Raw genomic sequence first — 20,534 nt, forward strand, 5'->3', positions numbered from 1 at the left:
ACATGTTTTGATGCCAACCAGACTTTGTCTCCAACTTGGTAATCGGGAGCCTTCTTTCAATGCCGGTCCCAGAATTATTTTTGTCTGTCTTTGGCTTGCAGTAAATGTTCATTTGCCCTTTTGAAGGCTTGGGTTATGCTTGTGTTTAGAGTCTTTACCGCTGGCATTTCCAAGGTCGTGGGGGAGTCTAGTTCAGAGGTATGTGGATGTCTTTCGTATATTGTGTAGAACGGGCTTTGTCCGTGCTGGTGTGTATGGAGTCATTGTATCCGTATTCCGCTATCCATAACAAGTCTTTCCAATTCTCTTACACTTGATGCAGCATGCAACGTAGATACTGTTTTAATGTCTGGTTTGTTCTTTCTGTTTGTCCATCCGTTTGGGGTTGATTGCTAGTGGATAATCGAACATCGATTTGTGTCATGGTACAACATTTCCTCCTGAAGTTTGATACAAATTGGCTTCCATGATCTGAGATTAGGACTGAGGGGAAACCATGCATTTTTAAAATCTGTTCAAGAAATGCTTTTGCCAGACCGGTAGCGTTAGGAAGTCCTTTGAATGGAATGAAATGTGCCATTTTAGAGAACAGGTCTACAACCACCAGAATGGTATTAAAACCTTGACAGGGGGGTAAGTCTGTAATAAAATCAAGAGAAAGAGTATGCCAGGGAGCCTGTGGAATATCCAGTGGTTGTAGGAGGCCAGCTGGTTTCTGTTTTTGTGATTTATTCTGTGGTCATATCCCACAGGATAGAACGAATCGAGCAATGTCCTTACGCCAGGTTGGCCACCAATAATTCTGTTTAACCTTGGCTAGAGTCTTAGCAATTCCGGGATGGCCTTCGATCAGGGAATCGTGATAACCAGACATGACCAATTCTTGCAGATCTTTACTCGGTAGATATAGTCGTTCCCTGAAGTAGGGTAATCCATCCAGAACCGTGTGATGTTCATTTTTCTGAATTGCATTTCTGCAAGATCTCTGTGTTAATTAAGGTTCAAATCTTATCTTGAAGTTCACTCAGAGAATATGTGGTGGTGAGTCCCAGTAGTTTATCACTTGGGATGATGCCAACAGGGTCCAGGGTACTGTTCGTTTTCTCTTCAACACCCATACGAGACAAGGTATCGGCCTTCCCATTCCGAACTCCCGGTTGGTATGTTATTACGTAATCGTATTCTGCGAAGAATAGAGCCCACCGCAACTGTTGTGATGATTGGGCTTTTTCTGACTTTAGGTATTGAAGGTTTCGGTAATCTGTGATTACTGTGATGGTATGTCTGGCACCTAATAGATACTGCCGTCAGGCTTTGAAGGCTGATTTTATTTCCAACAATTCTTTGTCTGTAATTGCATAGTTAAGTTCTGGTGGTGAGAATTTACGTGACCAAAAGGCCACAGGGTGTAGTTGGCCTATGTCTGGATCTCTTTGAGAGAGAACTGCTCCCATAGCTACACTGGAAGCATCAGTTTCCACTACATGGGGGAGATCAGGGCGAGGATGTCGTTAAATTGGCGCAGAGGTGAATCTTTTCTTGAGTTCTTGAAAGACCTGTTCCGCCTCTTCAGTCCATTGGAATTTTTTGTTGTTTTTTCTCAGTAACAATGTGATTGGGTGGACTATCCATGAGAAATCTGGAATAAATCAGAGATAAAAATACGCAAAACCGAGCATGCTTTGGGTTCCTTTCAGTGAAAAAGGTGATGGCCAATTAAGGATGGCATCTATGTTGTGTAAATCCATCTTGACTCCCTTTGGTGAGAGATCAAAACCGAGGAACTCAACTTCGGTGACATGGAAGGAGCATTTCTCGAGTTTAGCGTACAGTTTGTGCTGGCAAAGTTTGGCAAGGACTGAGCAAACATGTTCCACATGATCTCTTTCAGAGGGGGAATACACCAGGATGTTGTCAATATAGACCTGGACACAGACATCAATTAATTCCCGTAATACATCATTCATAAATTATTGGAATGCTGTGGGAGCATTGCACAGCCCGAAAGGCGTTACCTGATATTCGTACAGGCCATACTTGGTGCGAAACGCGGTTTTCCATTCATTCCCTTTCTTAAAACGTACAAGGTGGTATGTCCCTTGAGGTCTAGTTTGGTGTAGATTCAGGCATCCTTTACTTGGTCCAACAGTTCCGGGATAAGGGGTAAAGGGTAGCGTTTTTTTACTGTGATTTGATTAAGTGCGCTTTCATCTATGCAAGTCCTCAAATCTCCTTCCTTCTTGGGTACGAAGAATAAGGGAGAGGCTGCCGGTGATTTTTACGGACAGATAAACCCATTAGCCAGGTATTAATCCAGATAGGACTTCAAGTGGAGATTTTCAGTTTCTGTAAGTGCATAAATTCGACCGCAAGAACATGTGCGCCAGGTATCAGGTCGATCTGACAGTCATAGGGCCTATGTGGCGGTAATGTGTTAGCCTGTTCCTTCTGAAAAATAGCTTGATGATCCTGACATTCTTTTGGTAAGGTGTCCATTGGTTCTGCGATCCCCGATGCTATTACTTGAACAGATGTTCAGGTTTGGCTGTGGTATAGATTTCGGGTAGCAAGCGTGGGCGCATTCTTCGGAAAAGGTCAGCCTCTTTGCACGCCAGTCTATGTGGGGATTGTGAAATACTAACCATGGCATCCCAAAGATCTACCGGAACTGAGGAGCTTTAATGAGGTCAAACGTGAATGCTTCTTGATGTCCATCCTGACACAAAAGGGTTAATTCTGTTGGTCATTGGGTTACTGGTCCCAAGCAATTTCTGTACCGTCATCAGTAGTTACCTTTGTTGGTTTTGTGCATAAGGGAAGTGCCATTTCTGTTGCCAGATCTCGATCTATGTAATTACCAACTGCTCCGCTGTCTATATATGCCTCTATGGCATGCATCTGTGACGGTCGTTGGCCACCCCGCTTCTACAACCAGTCTATTAAAGGTGGCAATATAAGTCAGCAAATCTTGATTCTCTTGGCAGAGGGACAGGAGTTCATTATCAAGAGCTTGTCCATGCAAGTGTCGAGCAAATAACTTTTGCATCTCCTGTTGAAAACCCCTGAGGTTCTGCAGTAATGGGTCATACCGGCTCACTAAAGGTACCGACCAGTCTGCGACACTTCTACTCAAATATGATAACACGAAGGCCACCCACGCCTGGTCGTTTGGGAAAGCCCCAGGCCTACAAAGAAAATGGAGGCGGCACTGGTTCATGAATGTTACGTATCTTCTGGGGTCTCCATTAAACTGTTCTGGTGGTGCCAGGGGTACTGCTCCCGGCAACATTATCTGTACTGGATTGACTGATGATGGTGTAGCGACGGATGGGGCGAATTCGGGCAACAGAGCCTGCCCAGCCTGTGTTTGTAGTAGCTGTTTGCTTATTTCATCAGTACAGCCTTTTGTGACTATTAACTCTCATCTTAAGGCATTGGTTTCCTGCCGGGCTGCGTGTACCTCGGCGCATAATTGTCCCAAAAGCTGGGCTAACTGATCAGTTTCAGATGTCTCTGTGACACCCAGGTGAAAAAGGTGTAAAGGCTTTGTGTTCTGTTACGCTCACCTGACATCCCCGGGGGTGTCTGAAAGACTCTGAGATCTGGAACCCTGGATGCGTAGTTGCCCAGTGCTGAATAATGACTCGGCAATTACAGAAGGGAGGATTTGTGATAACTGCCTCTAATGGGCGAATCTCCCACCTCCCTCTGACCGATTCCCTTCCCACTGGGTTCTTTTCTCACCTTAGTTATTTGTAGGTTGAGCTATCCGTGCTGCGTTTCTTGTGCAGGGGCACTTGACCTTTGGTGGCGATCTGCCCGAGTTACTTCACTGGTGCAGTACGTCTTCCTTGGGTCCAGGCCTGCTGTGACCCCAAATCTGCTGGTAGGCAGGTAGGTTTGTTAATTGTAAGTCTTTGTTCTGTTTATGGTGGGAATTTGTTAATGTCGGATGGAGAGACACATTTCCAGGTAAGAGAAAGCACGATGTTCAGAGCCTTTATTGTCTTTTAAAGCTAACCTTCTTCTTCTTCTACTCCTCACAGGCTGCTGTGGTGCTGCGAGTGGATGAGAGCGTGATGAAAAACAGGCCCCCAGAATCCGTTAAGGTAAGTACAGCGCTGTGCGGGTGTTTAATATTGAAAGCGAACCTGAATATGTCTCTTTTCCATTGCGGATGTTGCTGTGGTGCTCCGGATGGAAGCGTGGTGTAACGTAATGGATTTCAGGTAAGACTGATGGAATTCGATGTTTTGGAAGCACGCGTTTTAATATTGTTTTTCCCTTTCTCGTTATTGCAGGTCGCAATGTTCGAACAGCAGCTGTGGTAGCGGTTCTCTGGAAGTCCTTAAGCTAGTACTCACAGGTGAGTGATGTTTCTTCTCTCAGTTTTTACAGATTGCAGCCCATTTGAGATGCTGAGTGCTGGATGGTGTTTCCTCAGGTAAGGCAGAACAATCTTGTTCTAGTTCTTCCAGGATTACAGGAAGATGCTGAAGTCCAGGAGCTGGACACGGTGAGCGTCACGCTGCGGGTTGCAGAATAACTCAAAGTGTGTTCTGCAGTCAGGGTGTTGTTTTTATAGCCCAGGTAAAGTAGTACCAGGAAAAGTAATTCCAGGCCTGCCACACCCAAAACACTAGACCGCATGGCTTGGTTCTTAGAACTAGACTGTGTGGGTGCTTCCATGTTGGATTTAAAGGCCCATATACATAAATGGGACCTAGTTTGAACAGCCCTTCCTTCCTACATGTGAGCCTGGTGCCAAAGGCGCCAGGATTGGCTCCAGGAGCCCTTTTGCAGTGGTTTTAAGGCCCTCTAGTTTCTGGTGGGAGCCTGCTTGTGGCACAACTTGTGTCCCCTCACAGTGGTCATGACACCCCACCAAATAAACAAGTGGTATGCAGATATGAGTAACACAGCTAAACAAACAACTAACAAAAGTTGTTATGTGTGCTCCTTAAGGCACTCCTAAGGTGTTGCTGCCACAAGAACTTCCACTTGCAGAAGCCCAGTGCATCCTACATCTTGCACTATGCCGTATAAAAAGCTCTTTTCAGGCACACACAGTTTCCTTTGAGCTTTTGCAGAACGAGCGGACATGTTACTCCCGGCCGCAAGCAGTAATTTGTGTGAAAGAGCCTTTTCTGATGATCAAGGGAACATTGCATACGGACAATAAATGGCAGAAAGAGGAAATACTTTGCAAAACAGAAGCATTACAAGGGTTGTCTGATGACAAACTTGCCTGGGTACAGAAAACATGCGCTCCCATATAAACTGAACACGTAACTAAACTCACTTGGGTCACCGCCATCGAGAAACCCTTCAAGTTGCAAAGAAACATCAGTTATGAACTGTGCTTTCATGGAGAAGGGAAAAGGGATATGAGGGAAAACATAAACTGCAGTAAAACACTCATAATTCCTGACATGAAGAAAGGAACGGCCGCAATGATGGACACATACTGGGTTTGCGGAAATATGGCGTACCTGCATCTCCCGCAATCATGGAGAAGAACGTGCTCCCTGGCAATGCTGCACTCTGCACTGATGGTGAACCCCACGAGTCATATTCGTGATGGGAGTTCACGTAAAGCGGACTCAGAAGAACCACCATCGACATCGCTTGAAGCAAGCACCATGTACACCATGGAGGAGGAAGGTGTGCAAAACTCCCTCCAAAGGGAAAAGCGATCCTCGAACTACATTTTGGTCAAATCCTCAGAGCTCCTGGCTCAAATACTAGACAGGTTCCGATTGTTTAGCTCTGTAGAAACATTCTTTGCATCCCTAGTTCCCAGCAAACGCCAAATGGTTACAAATAAGGTGGGAGCTCATCCAGTTGGCCAATGACACTGAAGAAGGGTTCAACGCCATCAAGGTCGAACTCAGAGGCCTGCGGCTAGTGACAATGCAAAACAGATATGTGCTGGATCTGTTAACAGCAATCGATAGAGGTGTTTGCCGAAGAATCCGGAGTGCATGTTGTACATTTGTACCTTCTGCAGATGCCGATAACGGTTCCCTCTCCCACGTAATGGCAGCGGTACATGATCTTGGAGAGCGGATGTAGGATGAGGGAGGTGCACAACCCAGCACCTGGCTCGACAATCTTTTTTCATGGGTACCGTCCTGGCTAGGAATGACGGTAAAACTCCTCGTACCACTCATCGTCTTTTTACTTTTCATTTTTTGTGTGTGTCAATTGGGATTCCGATGTTGTGCAAATGTGGTACCAAATGGTGCAATGATGATGGTGACAATGGGTCGTGCAAATGCTGTGGCACAAATAAAACATGAGGCAGAAGTACAAACAGGGGAGAGTTCAGAACCCAAGTATAGGATGACCGCTATATATAACACAGGGCATATAGTGGACAGTCTATATGACACAACCATAAGGGAACCCAGAGAATTAGAATGGTATAAGGAAGTATGGGTGGATCTGGAAGGTGACGGGGGATGTATCTATATGAGCTGCACCCCGGATGAGTATGCTAGAAGGGGACACAGCCTCAGAGCTGTATGTAGGACATGGATGCCAATAAAGGGAACACCTGCATGGGACGAAGCAGTGTCAGAAGAGGAAGAATTTAAGGGATTGGGACGATTACATTATTTGTTACTTAAGTAACGATAGGGGTAATGCGTGGAAGGAGGGGATATTTTAGACCCTCCCTCCCCTATTCCTGCACTTCCTTGGTAGGCCCAGTCGTGGCTGCTTTGGGTCCAGGGCCTCAGCCCCGAAGCATTTGCGCGGGAATTCCCCTGGAACTGCCCCCCCTTGTGACGTCCCTCATAGTAATGTAGAACTAGAGGTGGACATGACTCCATTTTTTAAAACACCAATTCCATTTTGTAACGCTAAAACAATTGTGTGATTCCAATGCAAGCCTGCAGCTTTCCTAGCCAGGCGCGCACCGCAAGTGAGTGCCTCCCCCCACCTCCTCCCTCGTTCACCACCTCTGCAGCCGTTTAGTTCCCATGAGAAGAATGTCTGCGTGAATGCAACAAAATCCACACTGTATCTTCTGCCTTCCGTCTTACTTCACTGATTCAGATACAGCCCTGTGCAGGGACCAGGGCAGAAGCCATTTGTCTCCATAAACCCGCCTGACACCCCCAAAGACCCTGGCCATAAAAACATGATGCCCCTGGATAGAGTCAACAGCCAGTAAAGACCTTTTGAGGTGGGCTTTGATCCATTACGATTGTAACATAAACAGAGCCAATACATCTCTTGCAAACCAAAGTGTGTAAGTCTAACATTCGCCAGAGTGTATATGAGTAACCGACGCAATATGTATGTATAACCAGAAATGCTCATGTTAAACCTTAATAACAAATGTATAACATATACTAATACAGGACATAAGAATGCTCATGGAAACAGCGTACGACAATGCAATGCATAATCGATATGACCTTGTACACACCAGCACAGAGCTACCTCGTGTTCAGTAACCTATGAGTTTAAGTGTAAATATATATGTGTCATAGTGTGCAAAAATAATGTAGTGGCAAGTTTTTCTAGTAAGCCATAATCTGTGTAAGAGGTGTGCATATAGGCCACAAGTCATGAATCGTCCTGCTCTCTCGGCATATGTAAAAGATGAATATCGAAACAAGTATGCCTTTTTTTAGCTTTGTTGTTCCCTTTTGTAATGATAAGTACGTTGAGCTAAACGGGTAACATAGTATGGTTTAACCTAGTATGATTTAAGTACAACTCAGCAAGCCACATGTAAAAAGCCTGAATGTACAATTGTGTTTTAAATAGCCACATTACATAATGCAACAGAAAACCAACTCATAAGAAAGCCTCAACACTCCCATGCCATCAGGGTGTCAAAAGGGGTCAGCGGAAGAGTTAATGGTGTTTCGACACTTGATCATGGAATCCCACAATGAAATGTATACCCATGATGATATGTCCCTTTTTGTGACCAAGCCCTTTTAGTCATATATTCAGCATCTCCTTTGTTGTTACCAGGTAGACTCCCCAAGCCCTAAACCCTGCAACGACCCCAAGGACTCTACCCTGTAGTCAGTATATCCTGAATTTTCTAAATAAATCATGCACAGTGCTTAAAAAAACAAAGCCGGATCTATGACCAGTAACAAATAATTTACCCTTGAACCATGTTTTGCAAGTATTAAGATACAGGCCTCTGAGGTCACCGGACAAATAGATCAGGGTAGCAAATGATTGGGAATGTGTGGCCACAAGGGCAAATATTACATGACTCCAAAGATACAAGGAATTCCAATCTCAACATGGCATGCCAGCATGATGAGCCCAGCTGACCGATTGACCCAGGATACCACGTCATCTCACCACGTGCCTTCTACCCAATTGGACTCCTTCGGCCCTATGGCACCTATAGGTGACCACTTTTAGTGTCCAATCCTGGTTGACTTTGTACTCCCTAGGCCTTCCCTCTGTGTGATGACGTTTTGCGTGTAAATAAGTAAAATGTAACATGTTTTCTGCAGAGCACTCTCAGCGTGAGCAGAGTAGTTTCTGCTTGCCCTATTTTAGATAAAACTTTCGTTACCTCCAGCACTTGGTCTTGGTCTCATTCCCTTTTGGGATGTATCATTATTGAACACAGCGGGAGATTTAATTGTATTTTGGGGATCTCTCCATTACACTAGACAGCCTCCAAACGCTGCTCCAACAACCTCCTATTGTACTGCGACACAGCCTTTCATTTTTAATTCATGTTTCCTTGGCTTATTATTCCATGATACCAATGTCCAGTTTCTCTACAATGGTGGCCCTGCCTGCATTCTAGTCACTACTTATAGCTAGCCTATATGATGACTTGATCGATCTTGTGTTTCAGCGTATGTACATTCATTAACTTCTCATTTCTGCAGCACTTTTTACTGTGTAATCTTCTTCTTTTAAATGTTTAAGGTTCACTTGATTCTTTACTTCATTATTTCTCCTCTAGGATCCATGTCTCGGGAGGATAGCTCAGGGGCAACGTGCGCACCTTGGAAGCAAGACGACATTGAGCACCACAGGTTTGATACCCGGGTCCGCGCTCAAAAACCTCTGGGTATTAAGTGTGTTATAATTACCTATCATATCAAATCATACATCGTCTTTATTCAGTATTTCAGGACTTCCTGCACACTTTCTTATTATGTCATCAATTTACTTTCTTAGCTCTTTCTCATATTCCTTCAGGGAGTTCATCCTGTAGGCTGCCATCAACTTGAGGATACATTCGATATGGTAGTCTTAATGGATACCGTCTTCCATGTACTCGATGTGGTATTGGTATAATAGGCGGTGTTAGACAGGGTACGTCTCATGGGACCAATACAGGGGCAGAATGGGGGTAGGGTCTCCTGCGGATAAATACATCTGCTCCTCTGGAAGAGTCCTTAACCACCTCCTCAAGTTTTGTTGCTTCTTTGAATCTTCTCCTGAAGAACGGGTTCTTTGGTGTCCATATCTCTGCCACCCCCTCATTGTGCCTGCATTTTTTAATTGTTTGTCCAGACTCTAGGTCATGTATTTACATTCTCCACTTGGGGTACAGAAGACCCAACATCCACCATCATTCTTATGATCTCTTGGATACAGTAATGCTGTTACTTCAGGTGCCACAATACTTGTTTTTATGTGGTCTCTAATGGTACTTTCAGTCTGCGCGTTGTGTTGTGTTTCATTCTTTACATCAATCATGATGTTTATTCCCACTGCTTTCTTTGCTGTCTTCTGGCATTGTCCAATTATTATCCTTATAACACAGAATCTGAACATTATCATCACCAATATTGCTCCAAGGAACTTTAATATACTTGTCATCCAGTCGGGTAATCCAGGCAAATAGGAATGAGAACCAATAGTAATCTCCAATAGCCTCTGTCTCCTCCTCCATTTTCATGTGCAATTCTGTTAGCATGGATGAACATGTTGTGTTCTAACTGACTCCAGGTCTCCTGCATAGTGCCCCAAAGCTCCACCCTCTCACCAATCTTGTTTAACCTTTACATGGAGCCTCTGGGCAGTTTCCTCAAAGTTCACATCACTTGTCTCCATGATTACCTTGCCACCATCCACAGCTCTTGTGCTCAGCAAAATCCGTACACATCACCATTGACAGCAGCCTGTCCTACCAGAAACACATAGCCAAAAGGGTCTAAACAGCCTGGCTCTGAATTTCCACCCTTCACAAAATCAAACCCTTCATCCCACTGCAGGACTTCCGGACCGTAGTGCAGCCCCTTTTGGTCTCACACATCGATGGGGTAAATTCCAATTCCCTCCTTATCGGGATCCCCACTGTTCACTTGCCCCCCTAAAAGGAGTCCATCACGCTGCATCACATCTTATTATAACAGAAATGTGACCAATTCACCTCTGTCCTAGGCGAATAACATTGGCTTCCACTCCAGGCCAGGATACTTTTCAAGGCTGCATTTATCATCTACAAAGCAGTCATAGGGTTCTTGACGGCTAAGCTCGACATATCTGGTGGCAAATTCTCCCTGTTCTGCAAATCGATCATCCGGCTTGAATCACAACTCGTCTGCAGAGCGAGGACTTGCAAGTGATCCTTTTCATGTCATGCTCCCACCCTCTGGAGCTTGACCATGGTGTTGGCTCAGAAGGCTCCCACAATTATCCAATTCTGCAAATCTCTCAAAACATGGACTTTTCAACAATACCTGAATGAAGACTAATTCCAAGGGATGCACATACTGTAGGGAAAGCAGGATGAGAAGAGGTAGAATGGAGGGGAAAGGGAGAGAGTTATATTGATAATGAGCAAGAAGATGACCTGAAAGCAATAGGGTTGGGCACAAGGAGGATGAGGGACAGATAGTAAACACTGGGATTGAGAATGAAGGGAATGCTTGGGGGCATAGAAGGAGACCACAGAAAACAAATAATTGTGAGCAAGACAATAGAGCAGTTGGGCACAACATGCGGCCCGTGGGCCAAATGCGGCCCTGTAGGACATTATTTCTAGCCCTTCAAATCATTTAATGAAGTGTTTCCTGGCCTAAAGTTAGTCAGTCACTAAGTGTCATATAAGGTGTGTGAAGCCTCTGTGGTATAGTTTTTGTTTTTGCATCATTATACGTGCACTTTTAAAAGGGCTAGGCAAGTCTTTCGGTAAAAAAAAAAACAATAAATAAAAATGACAGCTTTAAGAACATGTTTTGAAGTGAAATTTGTGAACTGATGCCCCTACTACCCACACATTCACTTTGATAGTTCAGCCAACTGTATGGGGTTTGTGTGGTACATTCGGCCCTCGGGAGAAACAAGTTGTCCTGCCTGCCATAGAGGGACTTAAACACTATACAAAGAAAACTAGAGATTGCGAGATGGAATCACAGGGAGATTACTGTTACAGAAAGTGAATAGAAGCATTGAAGATAGACTTAAGATGGGCCAAACGAGAAAGGGGAATACCAAGAAGAATAGTAGAACAGTAAAAAAGGCGAGAAAAAATAAAAGATTAAATCACAAGTTCAGTAGCGCCAAAGGTCAGAAAAAGGCGGGCTTTACAAATATTAAAATGATGAAAGTTGCAATAACAGGAGATTGTAGAAATGTGAAGGGGAAACAATAGGTCCATGTCAGGGTAAATACCAAGGTTACGAGCGGCGCTGCAAAGAAATAGAAAGGAAGGATAGAAAGAGACAGAGGGGGGAGTGGAAGGGGGGAAAAGTGGTGGCAGGGAAGGAGCGAACTTCAGTTTTTGGCAAGTTTAGGATAAGAACGTAGTCTGACATCCAAGATGTTATAGCAAATAAACAGGAAAATATGTTATCGTGGATAGCCAGGGTAAACGAAAAGAAAGAGAAAAAAAGTTGTTTGTCAACAGCAGAAAAGTGGTAAGAACAAGATCATTGCACCAAAAGGAGAAGTATAGAGGGAAAGAGGAACGGGCCTAAAACAGAGCCTTGGGGGATGCCTTGAAGAAGGGGAAAGGTTTGAGGGGACGAACCATCCCAGGAGACAGAATATGTGCCATTAGGAAGATAGGAGCGAAACCAAACAAGAACAGAATCGGAAAACCCAAAAGAAAACAAAGAATCCAAAAGCAGAGTGTGATCATCTGTGTCAAAAGCAGCGGATAGATTTTAGAGTGTGAGAAGGGTGGAATACTTGGAGCAATGAGCAGAGAACAAGGAATCGCAGAGAGAAGGGCGGTCTCAGTAGAGTGACAAAGACGGATGCCGGAATTTAGAGAGGGGAAAGTAGAGTTATCATTAACAAAGGTAGAGACCTGAGTATAGACTAACCTTAAAGCTTTCCCCAAATGCCATCGCTTTGGCACCAATGACATCCACCCCTTTCTTATTTGATCCCCCATATGCCACACGCCCTCAGCCCACCCAATTGCTCCAACAAATAAGAGTGTGGATCCATTTAATTAGAAAATGAGCAAGCATTTAATAACAGCTTTAAGCACTGCCTGGGGATATGACCCACATATTGTTAAAACCTTTGGTGATTTTAAAACAGTGCGAACAGTGGTACAAGAATGTGAGCTTTGCTGGACCAGAGCATAAGGAAGACTCTCCTGTGGATCTACGGCCGCGCCTTTATGTTTGGAAGGTCCAGAGTGACCACACCCAGCTGTGTAAGCATGCAATAAGCAAATTCGGGTGGATCCAAAGGCAGATTGCATGACGCTCTGCAACCACCTCTCCTGCTCCACTCTTCCCCTCTTAGTCCCCCTTACCAGTGGGTGGGCCACTTGCAGGTGTCAACATTCCACCTCTGCCAAGTCTGACTGTTCCTTCCCCTCCTTTATTTCCACTTTACAGTAGACGCAAATATGGCATACGGTTTACCATATTGTGCTGCACCTGTCACTGCTCCCTCAATAAAACGTATTCCAACACCAGTATCTACTTATTCATTTCATATTTTAGTAACATAACATGAGGGTATGAGTAGTTCAGAAGGGACTATGCAGTCCATTCACATATTGATCACGGATTACCTTCTGCTCCACACCCACAGTGAAAACCAATCATCTCCATGTATGCCTGTGCGCTATTACACCCTCAATAAGTATTTCAGTCCGTGTTTTCTACTGGGTTTAGGGTAGAATTTCGGACGGCAGTTGTTCTACCCACTTTGAGCAAAACGTACATTTCATAGTACATTTCTCTATTCCATCCCATTACAGCCAGACCCCAGACCACGGCCATAATTGTATTGCCCTCTTACGGATGGCCTGCACTCCTTATTCTTATTCCCCTTTTGAGTACACTGCATTTGCCAAGCACACAGTTCACTCTGTGCTTTGCCACTTAAGACAGCTGGCTGCACTTTGAAGCTAAACAGGTAACATAATCACATAATTGGAGGTAAATGTAATTATGTATTCTGTCTCCATTTATTTTAATAATTTAGTTGTAATAAAATTCTCTCGTAGACTTAGGTACTGTGAAAATCCTAAACCACACAGTAAGTATTTGATTAAAGACATTTCAGTTAAATTTGAATTACGATAATCTACCTAATGCAGTTTTGTTATACATACATTGTCACTCGTTTTGTCATAATTGATTCAGTAAGTAATAGGGCCTCATTACACGTTGTGCGGTAATGGAATACCGTTACCGGTAATGATTTACCGGTACCGTTAATTCCCTAAGCAAATCACGACCCGGACCCACCGCTATCTGCGCACCCGTTAATTACGGTGCCACTAATAGCGGCAAGGCCGCGGGCACGCGACCCACATGCCGGAATTAGCGCCATGGCGCTAATACCAGGCCATCACAAGCCATGCGGACATGGTATTAGCGGCATGTAAAACACCCAAAAACCCCTTACCGGCATGGCGCTAATAACGGCATCGAAAAGCACCCGTTAAGAGACCTGAGCAGTGTACCCATCAACTACAGGTGGACACAATCAGCACAGGTGCATGCTATGGGGACAGCAGCACAGAAGAGCACACCACACCCCTACCCACACCCCTTCCCACACCAAGATGGTCCCAATAGCAGCAGCATGACATGACAGCCTTGACTACATGATAGCAGTGCAGCACCTACAACAACAGCCAGCACCAGAGGTGAGCCGTAACAGGCACCCATTACCCACACCATACAGGCGAAGACAGCCATCCACTGAGGAGGTGGCTCCTAACCCCTGTACGGAACCCACAGAACCATCAGGAAGAGGACAACAATACAGTACATCCTTCCAATGACAGTGCTCCGCTGCCTAAGCGGCCTGGGTGAGGCACTCCTGTACGGCCGTGTCAAAGTGGCAAAGACAACCATGGCATGTGTAGAGCATCACAAAATGTGCATATGATGGAATGTGCCTATGCCACTTGAAATTGACATGCAACCACCAGAAGAGTATGATGTGGCTGGGGATGAGTGCGGGTGGAATGCCCCAGCAGGACATGAAACAGGCAGTGCCAAGGAGGCACACGATGTGAATCAGCATCTGATTCTGTAATCTCATCATGCACCAAGGTGAAATAGCATGGACGTAGATGGGAATTGTTGCCCTGGTGCATGTTTCGAGGCCCACAAAGGACCCTGTCCACAATGAATGACACATACACAATAATGGAGACCACGCTTGGGTTTCAAACTCTGAACAGTGTATATTGAACATATCGTGGTACTAAAGTGCATAACCCAAACTCCCAAAATACACCCTTACCCCCCTCAACACACCCAAACACACCCTTACCCCCCTCCCCCCTCAACACTCCCATGTGAGTCTCATGACGTGAATGTGTCCATTGCCACATGTGGCACACAAATCCTGGTGGCCCTATTTGCCAGTGCCTGCATCGTCATCTGGTGGCTGTGAAGCCGTGCGCCGCAGGTCCCGCATAGACCGGCGCAGGGGACTAGTCTGGCGTGAACTCCCAGACGAGGAGGGGCCTGGTTCTTCCTGGGCTGGGAGTGGGCACCGACGCTCAATAGCGTCTGCTATGCGGTTCATGGCCTGCCGCAGTTGGGCCATTTCACTGCAGATTCGGCTGGTGCATGCCTCCATGCCCTCCCTTGTCTGCTGTGCAAGTGTAGCAATGTCCTCCCTCAGGCGGGCTGTCTCTGCCACATGTTGACCTACTAGGCCACTCATCTCGGTCTGCCTCTGGTAGATGGACGAGAGGTCATGTCGCATGATGGGTGCTGGTGGGATGGCTGATGCACCTGGTCCCATTGCACTTGCATCAGGAGAGGATATCTGGGGGCTCCATATCCCTTCAGGGGTGGGTGAATCTCCATGACTACCCGGACCTGAGGAGTACCTCGGGCTTGCCAGTAAGGGGCTCGTTGGTCTGGGGCTCTGGCTATCAGCATCAATGGCAGGTGTGTCCTCCTCATCTGAAGGTGGGGCCGTGGCTGCTGCTTCACCCGTTGAGCTGGTGGCAGCAGAGTGCATCCCCTCGATGCTGCCCTCACCTACTGGGAGACACACTTCCGTGGGTGCCACGACGGGAGCAGCCATGGCCTGTGGATGCGTGCAACTGGTGTTCCGGCTGCTTTTGTCCCTGTGGTCATGGACACTCGTCCTGGCTGCCCTTGTGGATGTGGCGGTGTCCCCTGTGGCATCCCTCCTTGCTTTTTTGCTGGATGTGAGAGCAGGTGTGGAAGTGCGTGCCTCCTCAGTGTCAGTGTGTGAACCTGCAAGGGTGAGAAATGTTGACAACCATCAGTAATGGGTCGACCTGCCTTGAGCAAAATGAATACCTCATGCCGTTCTATGCATTCCGGGCTCTTTAGTGTGGATGCTGGTAATGGGGATGTTGGGTGGGTCATGCATGAATGGGTCTGTGTTGTACGGGCATGTGGTGATGCATGCATGTCTGTTTGTGGCTGGAGCCACGGCATTCATATGGACACATGATTGGGGGGAACATCACACTTCACTGTGCATTGTTTGATGCATACACTCACCTCCATCGGACGAAACGGCCACGCCATGCTCCATTTGTCCAACTCCCTCAATGCATTCCACCCCGATGGTTGATGCACATGTCTCCTCCCACTCAGTGAGCTTGATTGGCGATTCACTGCCTCCTCCTGTGCCCATAGCCATGTTGCGGTTCACGGATAGAATGTTCCGCACACGGAGCCGGAGGTCATCCCACCTCTTTCGGCAGTCTTTGACTGTGCGGGTTGTGGTGCCTACCGCGCTGACCTTGTGGGCTACCTCTTCCCAGATGGCCTTCTTCTTCACAATGGTCTCCCGACGCATGTCGTTGTTGAAGACAACATGAGCATTGTCTGCTAGTGTCTGCGTTAGCATGAGGAGCTCCTCCTTGCAAAATTTCTCCTTGCGTTGCCGCTCAGACGATTTCTTAACGGCCTTGGGCATCTTCACGGTGTCCTTGGTGTTTTTCCCAACGTGGTTCCTGGTAAGGTGTCCTGGATAAGGAGGATGGCAATGGATTGTGTTTTTAAAGATGGCCGCCGTGCTCTTTCCCGTTCCGGTGCGATGACGCTATTTCCAGTTCCGCAATATTACGGAAACCGCTATTAGCGGTGACCGCTAATGGCGGTCACCGCTATTTGCGGAAACCGCTAATGGCGGTCACCGCTATTTGCGGAAACCGCTATTTGCATGTGGCGGCAGGTCGGAAGTGCTAACAGCGCTTTTGAGGATGCCGTTAAGGGACTTTTTGGGGAGTTTAGCGGCATGGCGGTAGGCTCATTACCGGCATGGCGGTAGGCTCGTGCCCGCGATCTCGTAATGGCATGCAATTTGCGGCCTCTTGCGAGGGCGGACACGCTAATTACGCCATGCCGGTAATTGCCGATTTTTACCGCCTACCGTGTAATGAGGCCCATAGACACCACTTTAAGTTTTTAATCTAAGCGCTCGAAAACGAGAGGAGCAAGAAGTATGGTGCACACATATAAAGAATAGAACAGATAGCATCTCACTTTTAATATAGTATGCACTGATTGTAAATGAAATAGTTTTTTTGTTGAACAGAGCAATTCGATTGTAATGGAATTGAGATGATTTAAATTGTGCATGATTTGTTTTGTAATGTATCATTGAAAGGCATGTTCTTGATTTTGGAATTAAATGGATTAATATATTAAAATTGTATTATGTTGATGGCGTGCGAGTTAGGTTGAGAAAAGCTTCTAACCCGATAATATATTATAATGCATCCCTGTCAGAAGGGATTCGCGTAGGAGTGTGTGATTGTTCCTTAAATTGCTCTTCCGCTGGATGGGTAATCCCAAAGTTTCCATGTGGGATCTGGTGGATTGCGAAAGGTTCCTAACAGACAAACACACTTCCATATCTCTTCTTGCTTTATTTGTCTTGTATTTATTCTTCTCCTTTCACAAAGTAACGTTATGCAACACTTAGGACTTATCTCTTGACTCCCTGGGTTCTCAACATGTATTTCACAGTCTCTGGTATCATTTTGGGATTGGCCCTTATTCTCTATTTCAATTGGCTCTTTAGGTTTTCCATTCTTAGCAAGTTTCTCATTTTGCAATATCTCACACGTTTGTCCTTGACTGCTTTGTGTGTAAAACTTTGAGTAAGGATTAGCATTCCATGTTAATACTTTATTTTGACTAAGACCAGGCTGAGCATTCCAGTAATGATTCTCTTTCTCTTCATTCAATGTCAATATCTTATTTTGACTGAGATGAATATGAGTGTTCCAGCAATGAATATCTTTCCCTTAATTCAATATCAATATCATATTTTACTGGAACAATTAATAGCATTCCGTTAATGATTTTCAGTCCCCATCCAAGGTCTCCTGCTATCCCTGTTACCTTTCATGCTGGGGGATAATGTCACTGGGTTTACCGCCTGGTTGGTACCTTCACTTCTACTTGTCAGGTTGGCCTCTCTGAATTTCTCCGGTATTCGTCTTTCCTGTTGTCTCATTTACAACCTCACCAGTATCTTATTTGCTATATTCCATGATATGAGAGGTTATTTATAACGTGCTTAATATCCAGAGGTTTCTAAGCACAGACCCGGGGATCGAACCTGTGTTGCTCTGTGTCATCTTGCTTCCAAGGAGAGCAGGTTTCCCCTGATATATCCTCCTGAGCTATCCATACATACAAGGAAGTGGTCTCAGCATTGTTCTTGGACCCCCTGGTCCACCACTGCTGTGGTGTGGTCATGCCACCACTTACCTTTCGTTTGGAATAAGGACGCCTCCTGTCCATCTCAGTTTCTCTCCTCTGTTAATTTTCCCAACAATGTGCGCCTGAAGTTTCTTTTCTCTTTTTCTCAGGTACGGGATGCCGCATGATCAGCTTTTCTTCCACATACGCCTGCAAGCAAATTCGTAACTCGCGGTTCCTCTCTCTCACTTCCCAGTCTCTGCCTCTTTCTTTTATGTCATCGCTTTGGGTCTTCCCCGGCACATTCTCACAGGCCTTTTTCTCTGGTTGTTTGTGACTCTAGATCCCTCCACAGACTTTTTCCTTCATCTCAGTACAAGGTATGTTTTCCTTCCAAGGGATTATCAAAGTTTCTTCGTGACAATAACATATTTTGGTATGTTCTTCATACCTTTCTTCTCTCTGTGTTTTGTGAGGTGTAGTATTGGTATGTTTCTTAGGGAGTTTATCGTAAAAGCAGGAGTCCTTGTCCCAAAGGGAGAGTCTCACCCCGGTGGGGAGAAATGACATATCTATGTGATTCATCAAAAAGTACATAAAATGATGTGGGTGATTCCTTCTCCAAAGGGGTACCCTGCTAACGAGATCCCCCTTGTCACAACTCCATGCAAAAAGCATAGTGTACTTGTGCCCTGCTGCATCTGTAGCCTGATCTGCAGCACCCACCCTGTTCGGGGCGCAGAGCAGGTTCAAAGATCACAAGATGAACAAGCGACCGCTGCAGCAACAGCAAAGTCACTGCAGCACAAGGGAGTCATTTAAGATATGCTCCCTGTACAACAACTATGATGATTATGAGTAACCCATGCTGGTGGCAGGGTCATATCTAAGAATAAGCAATGCCTGAGTTTAGGGACAGTACATGGAACTACTTATGATCATGGCCGCCACATCCCAATTGATATTGCACATGTGTTAGCTCCTGTGAGGCAACGCTGCTGTGGAATGGAATGTGTATTCAGGTCAGACAGGCCGACACCGCCACATGGCAGGACAGAAAACCAGAGGACACAGATTCCCTTTGATTCTATTTGTGAGAGCCAGTAACAACCTCCCCCAGGGACACCCACACAGAAGGCAGCTGTCCTGTGCCCAGGTCAAAAAGGAGCACACCCATTCAGGAAAGGAAGAGTGTGCTGCATGTCTAAAAGTCTCTGTTGCCAGTAGGAGGGAAGGGCGGAAGTAGGATAGGCAGGAGTGCTCTGGACACTGGAAGAAGCCTTCCACCGCCTTGTTTATCGCTGTCTCTCTTTCACTTTAAGTGGCGGCTGATGAGTTTGAAAGTTGGTGGGGCGTACATTTTCTAGCGCAAATTTAGTAGCGAGCGTGCACAGCGCGTGAGCCCACCCCCCAAAGGGAGTTCGGGGGGGTTCTCCCCCCAGGAAAATTTTGGAAAAATGGCCTACAAAATGTGCAATTTACTGTCCAAAAAACCCACCGAAATATGAAAAAAAGCATTCGGTTTTACATATTAATGGTGGTACACTATTCATACGTGTGCAAGTGTGATGGTGTATTTTACAGCAGCTTGTATTGAGAATAGCTGGTACTATGGTGTATGCATAAAGAAATTCATTATATTGGGCCTCATCACGACTTGGGCGGTAACGGTAACGCTATTAGCGCTGGCGGTATTAGCCCTAGCGCCGAACTCCCCGGCGCTAATAGCGCCGGATCACGAGTTTGGCGGTAATGTAAGTCCCCATTCCCCACTGAGCCCATTCAGGAATGCCCCATTCCCCATTGGGCTCAATGGGGAATCTTTGCGCTAATACCGCTGGCGGATTTACCGCCGGCTGTAATAGCGCGAATTTTCAGCGGATTTCCCCCCAGCTCAGAGCTGGGGCGAAATCCGCCAAAGCCCTGATTCGGCAGACCCTTAAATCCGGCAGTAATAGCGCTACCGCCGGATTTAAGGGTTACTGCCGAAGTCGTGATGAGGCCCATAGTCAGTAATGATGGAAACATGTTTGTCATCCTGTTACTGGTATTCACATGCGCTCATCCTCTTACTAAGGTGGGATTTTAGGCATTTTCTGAGAGGGGGAAACTAAACTAAAATATTACTTTAGTTTTTAACCACTTAATTAATGCGACATTTGTCCTACCTTTAATGGCCGTCTGCCTCGCTGAGTTGTCATTGCTTCAGTTTCTCAAACTTGCAACACGTGGAATGCACAGGTCTCAGAAATAGCACATACATATTGCATGGAGAAAAGTGCAACAGAAATAGTTTACTAAGTTTATTATGTTGAGTGCTTTATATTCAACCAACAACCATAACACCAAAACATACTTCACATTTCTCACTGTTCTGTCAAATAGATCACTGCAACCTTACACAAAATCCTAACATACATAAGGCCATTGAAACAAAGAACTCAAGGTAAC

The sequence above is a fragment of the Ambystoma mexicanum genome, chromosome 6q, assembly GCF_040938575.1.
Source record: "Ambystoma mexicanum isolate Mex_15411 chromosome 6q, UKY_AmexF1_1, whole genome shotgun sequence".
Taxonomy (NCBI): domain Eukaryota; kingdom Metazoa; phylum Chordata; class Amphibia; order Caudata; family Ambystomatidae; genus Ambystoma; species Ambystoma mexicanum.